Source organism: Elephantulus edwardii, unplaced genomic scaffold (assembly GCF_000299155.1).
Source record: "Elephantulus edwardii isolate Elephantulus edwardi_28Jun2011 unplaced genomic scaffold, EleEdw1.0 scaffold00185, whole genome shotgun sequence".
Classification (NCBI taxonomy): domain Eukaryota; kingdom Metazoa; phylum Chordata; class Mammalia; order Macroscelidea; family Macroscelididae; genus Elephantulus; species Elephantulus edwardii.
In genome coordinates, this window is record NW_006399935.1 from 3,835,644 (window position 1) to 3,842,329 (window position 6,686).

Sequence of the window (6,686 nt, forward strand, 5' to 3'; positions counted from 1 at the left end):
GCCCTGGGCACCAGAGCCAAGGGGACGGCGCCTGTTAGGCCTTGGTTTACGGAGAGTCGGTCTCCAGGAATGCCTTCAGTTCCCTATCAGAAAGGAGGTGTGGCTTCCTCTAGTCTCTCCTTGGTCATTTTTGTGAATCTGATGCTTTGTTCTATCTTTCTTTCTTGCTTTGCCTGGGATCCACTGTTGTAATCCAATTAAAATGGTTCATGGTGGTGGCTGGGCACCACCTAATGCTTTTAATCTTGGGGTACTGAATGAAGGCTTTGGTTCATGTGGTACCTCGGTCCTTTGAACTGATGGATCCCTTGAGTCTTTGTTTTTCTTCACTCTCCGTTGTTGTATCTTTTTTACAAAATTTCTTTTTCTACTAGTTTATTTACAAAATTCAAATACAAATTTGAACAAATTCTTTCAATTTCCCTCACCCACCCGACCCATCAAATTGTACAACCCGGTGATTAATCTCCCCCTCCCCCTGCACATCTACATCCCTCTGCTTCCAGCCTCTCCCATCCCGCCTGGATCCTTATCCTCGTTCTACAATAACAGTTTTATATAATATTTATCCTTTTGGGACTGAGTTAGTTCACTCAGCATAATGTTCTCTAGTCCCTCCCAAGTCAGGTAATAACTTACAAAGTCATTGCTCCTGCATAGTATTCCCTTGTGTGAATGTACCATACTTTCTCAATCTATTCGTTTGTGGTTGGACATTTGCGCTGTTTCCATGTTCTTGTGATGATGAATAATGCTGCTATGAACATTGGTGTACAAATCTCAGTTTGTGCCTCAGTTCTCATATTCTCAGGGTATATTCCAAGTAGTGGAATAGCTGGGTCATATGGAATTTCTAGAAATTCCTTTATGGTATCTTAAAGGAGCACTCCCAGGCTTTTCTGACACAGACACTACTGACCACAGCAGAATGCGGAACATTGTATTTACAAACTGTACTGTGCTGTTGATACAGGTGCCCCCTCAGTTCCTTTCCCAGTTTTAAACAGTGCAGTAGCCCTTGTTCTGTTTGAATGACCGCCTGCATGGGAGCTGCAGGAGCACAGTGACGTGTTCTGGAAATTCCCATTCTTTAAAATATCCTTCCTAGTTTGTTATGATCCAGGTAGTCAGATACCCCTGCATCGTTAGTAAAACACAAGTAAACATCTTTCATATTCTCTGCCATCAGTCAAAATCCATCTGACATCAGCGATGATCTCTCTTATGTGATGCCCCCTTTCAAATCCAGCTCCAGTTTACACCGGTCCCTAGTTGAGACACTGCCCCAGCTATTTTTTAAATAATCTTCAGCAAGATTTTACTTGCATATGGAAGACCCTCTATGAGGTGGATTGGTTCAGTGACTGGGGTAATCGGGATGGGTGTGTCAGAGGCAATGCGATTGGCACAGGATAGAGCAGGGTTTAGGGCTGTTGTACATAGGGTCGCTATGAGTCGCAAACGACTCGACGGCACACAACAACAACAACATGGTAATAATGACATCAGTCGATAATTTCCACATTCTCTTGGATCACCTTCTTTTGGAATCAGCACTGATAATGGATTTCGTTCATTTGATTGGCCAGGGTTTCCAAGTTTCTTGGTGTAGACTAGTGAGCAAGTTTAGGGCTGCATCTGTTTGTTGAAACATCTTCACTGGTATTCCGTCCCTCCTGGAGCCTCCCCCCCCCCAATTCCTTCAGTGCAGCTTTGGCGGCTCCCTTCAGTCCATTGGTCTCAATCATAGGCTAACTCCCAAAACCTGCTGGTCTTAGCTGTCCCATATTGACAAGTGGACACACACACGGTCATCCCAGCAAACATGCCTGTCTCCCGGAAAGCCCATCATGAGCCTTCCTAGTCAGCCCCTGGCACTCCCCCACGGTGCTGGCTCTCCTTTAAACCTGAGGTTAATTTTGTCTGTTCTGCAGGGTGAACTCTTTTGGATTCCGCGTCTTTGGCTCAGCATGGTGAATTTGAGGTGTTTCCATATCAGATGTGATGGTAGTCACCCCTTCCTGCCATGAATAATATTTAGTACAATAGTTATGCACCCAACTGCTAACCTCAGTGTTGGTGGTTCAAACCATCCAGTGGCTTCATTGAGAAAGAGCTGTCTGTACATCTTTAAAGCTAACAGTCTGCCCAGAACTGCCACCCAAGCTGATATATGCACACCCATGTTTACTGCTGCTTTGTTCACAATAGCAAAGAGTTGGAAACAACCCAGGTGCCCATCAAAAAATGAATGGATAGAGAAGCTATGGTATAGTCACACAGTGGAATACTATGCAGCTGTGGAAAAACAAGGAACTCATGCAATATTATTGAAAATGGGTGACTCTGGAGGACATTATGCTGAGTGAAATATCTCAGTCACAAAAGGATAAATACTGCATAATGCCACTGTTATAAAAGAGGACTGACATCTGGTTTGGGGGGAAACTAGGGAAAGAGGGGATATATAATGGACACTGCATTGAAACAGGTGAGGGAGAGAACTGTTCAACACACTTTTAAATTGACGACCATGCTTAGACCTGCTTAAAGCCATCATTTGCGGCAACGTGTTAACGGAGATATATGATTAGATATTGTTTGCATGACAAGAGCCCAGAGTAGGTGCTGCATAGTAAAGTGGACTGGGGGAGGGAGGGGATTGTATAACAATGAAGGAATTTTTTCTTCTTTTTAAAGAGAAAAGTGAACTGGGGGAAGGGGTGGGCACAGAGGAAAATGTGCAACAAGGAATGAATGGAAATCCAAGTTCTCTATAATTTATCATTAAAATCTCAAAATAAAATAACATTTTTTAAAAAAGATAGCAGTGTACAAAACTCTTTGGGGAAATTCTGCTCTGTCCCACAGAGTCACCATAATACGAATCAACTTGATGCACACCCATGTTTATTGCGGCTTTTTTCACAATACCAAAGAGTTGGAAACAATCTAAATGCCCATCAACAAACAAATGGATAGAGAAGCTGTGGTATGTCCACACAATGGAATACTATGCTGCATTGAAAAACAAGGAACTCATGCAATGTTATAAAAAATGGGTGACCCTGGAGGACATTGTGCTGAGTGAAAGATCTCAGTCACAAAAGGACAAATACTGCATGGAGCCACTGTTTTAGAATGGGACTGACATCGGGGTAGGAGGGAGACTGAGAAAGATGGGATAAATTATGTATACTGCATTGGAACAGGTGAGGGAGAAAACTGTTTAAAAGGGATATAGGGTTAGGTATTATTGTCATGACAGAAGTCCAGAATGAAGGTTGCATGGTGGAGTGGACTTGGGAGGGTGGGGATTGTATAACAATGAAAGAATTTTTCTTCTACTTTTCAAAGAGAAGAGTGAACTGGTGGTGGGGGAGGTTGGGCAGGGAGAAAAGTGCAACAATGAATGAATGGAAATCCAAAGTCTCTGTAGACTTTCATTAAAATTAATAAAAAATTTTAAAAATGAGCTCAATGGAACTCCACAACAGCTGTCTGCTGAATGGATGCCTCACGATCTCTTACCTACTTTCCTGATGGTGAACGTCTCGGTTAGTAATACTTTCTGGCTTCTGTGAATAAGCTTTCAGGAGCTGGTGGTGTTGTGTGCGGTCAAGTCGGAACTGACTCATAGCTGAGCCTCCAAGCGGCTTTCAGAGGCTGTAAATCACACGGGAGGGGCTTGCTGCCCCTTCTCCCTCAGAGCAGTGGGTGGATTCAAACTGGCTGGCTTTGGGTTGGCAGCGCAGCTTCCTGCCCACTAGGCCACCGGAGCTCCCTGGTTTGTTCTTTGGACTTATGCTTTTCTCCTTCGTGGATAAAAGTCAAGGCATCGTCCCAGGATAGAATAAATGATTAAGCGCTAAACCAGTCAAAAGGTTGACAGTTGCAGCCTGCCCAAGGCGCCACAGTAACAGGTCTGACACTCTTTCTCTGAAAGGGCACAGCCCGAAGTCCACTGCTCTCCCCACCCGCGGGGTCAGCCAGTGTCTGGGCTAACAGGAATGCTGTTGTTGGGTTGGCGCTGACTCCTGGTAACCCCATGGACGTGCCCCCTCCTGCATCTCCATGGCCGTTGAGCCTCTCCACCACGGGCTGCGGCCATTGCGTATGGTGGCTGCCTTCCAGCAGGGGCTCAGCGTCCAGCACTGTGCTGGGCAGTGTCCTGGTGTGATCTGTGGGTGTTCCATTCGTTGATTTTCAGAAGGTGAACACAGGCCTTTCCTCCTAGTCTGTCTTAGTCTGGAGACGGCTGAAACCTCTCCCTCAGAGGTGTTCCCTCCTGGGATCCGAGATAGTGATGCCATAGCCACCAACTTCACGAAGACACAGAAGCCACCCAGATGACGGGATGACAGATGGGAGGGAGGGGTAAACGGGTGGCTTTAGCTTTGCCAGACTAGATTATGGCTGTATCACGTGCCCACTGACATTCTGTGTCACCCACATTTGATGTCAGTGTCAACAGGCGCTGTTTATTTGTTTCTTTTCAATAGTTTAGAGTCTGTTGGAGATGGAAAAGTTGACACAGGATAGAGTGGCATTTAGGGCTCTTGTACATAGGGTCACTATGAGTCTCAACCGACTCGATGGCACATAACAACAACAGCAATACAAATTCGAACAAACTCTTTTCATTTGCCTCATCCCTGCTACCCATCCAATTGTACACCCAATGATGAATCCCCTCTTCCCCCTGCACATCCACATCCCCCCTGTTTCCAGCCTCTCCCACCCCTCCTGGATCCTTATACTCATTCTATAATAATGGTCTTATACAATATTTATCCTTTTGGGACTGAGTTAGTTCACTCAGCATAATGCTCTCCAGTCCCTCCCAAGTTAGGTAATAATTTACAAAGTTATTGCTCCTGTGTGCTGCATAGCATTCCATTGTGTGAATGTACCATAATTTCTCAATCCATTTGTTTGTGGTTGGACATTCAGGCTGTTTCCATGTTCTTGCAATGGTGAACAATGCTGTTATGAATATTGGTCTACAAATCTCAGTTTGTTCCTCAGTTCTCATATTCTCAAGGTATATTCCAAGTAGCAGAATAGCTGGGTCATTTGAAATTTCTATGTTCAGCTCTTTGAGGAAATGCCATACTGCCTTCCAGAATGGTTGTACCATTGTACAATTCCACCAACAATGCGTAAGAGTTCCTTTCTTGCCACATCCTCTCCAACATCTATTACTTGCTGCCTTTCAACAGGCTTTTTTTACTTGCTTTTGATCCCACCGGCATCTCTGTGGGAGAAAGAGCTGGCAGTCTGCCCCCATGAAGACTGCGCTGAGGTGGGTCCCCTCCGTGCTGGAAGGACAACTGTGGGTCAGAATCTGTTAGATGGCCCCCCACCGCAAATGTGGGCACTGAGGGGGCCTCGAGGTGGTCTGACCTTTGGTTTCCCTCAGGACTGATTATGGTGACCCCTTTTGAGGGCACCTATAGCACTATTTTGTGAGATAGAAGGGGATTGGTCCCTTTCACTGTTAGGGTGCTTGTCTGGTATTGTTTGGTTTGTGGTTATGTCTTTGGGGGTTTTGGACTGAGTTGTAGGAAGTCTTCGCATGTTCAAGGCTTGAGTCCTTCATCAGTTTTGTGTTTCTCAGACTCTCCCAGTTTGTAACTTGCCTACTCATTTTCTTTTTTTTAATATTTTTTAATTAATTTTAATGAAAGTTTACAGAGACTTAGGATTTCCAGTCATTCATTGTTGCACTCTTCTCCCCGCCCACTCCTCCCCTCCAAATCACTCTTCTCCTTGAAAAGAAAAACTCTTTCACTGTAATGCAGTCCCTCCCCCACAAGTTCACTCTACTATACAGCCTTCATTCTGGACTTCTGTAATGACAAGAATACCCATTCATATATCCCTTTTAAACAGATCTCTCCCTCATCTGTTTCAATGCAGTATACATTATTTAGCCCATCTTTCTCAGTCTCCCCTCAACCCTGATGTCAGTCCCGTTTTACAACAGTGGCCCATGCAGTATTTGTCCTTTTGTGACTGAGATATTACACTCAGCATAATGTTCTCTAGGGTCATCCATTTTTAATAATACTTCATGAGTTCCTTGTTTTCCAATGCAGCATAGTATTCCATTGTGTGAATATACCAGAGCTTCTCTATCCATTCCTTTGTTGATGGGTACTTGGGTTGTTTCCAGCTCTTTGTTATTGTGAACAAAGCCGTAATAAAAATGGGTGTGCATATATCTGCTTGGTTGGCAGTTATGGTTTCTTTAGTGTAAATTCCCAGTGGTGGAATTGCTGGTCAAATGGTATTTCTATTTGCAAATTTTTGAGAAAGCGCCATACAGCCTTCGATAGTGGTTGCACCATTTTACACTCCCACCAACAGTGAATAAAGAAATGTTCCAGCTTCTCCACAGCCTTGCCAGAATTTGATGTTTGCTGTTCTGTTAAATTTTGCTATTCTGACTGGGGTGAGATGATATCTCATAGTTGTTTTGATTTGCATCTCTCTGAGAGCTAGGAATTTTGAACATTTCTTCATGTGCTTGTTAGCCATCTGAATGTCTTCTTTGGCGAAGTGTCTGCTCATATCCTGTGCCCATTTTTCAATTGGGTTATTTACCTTTATCTTGTTGTGGTGCTCAAGTATTTTATAAATTCTAGATATAAGTCCCTTGTCAGACATGTCATTACAAAATT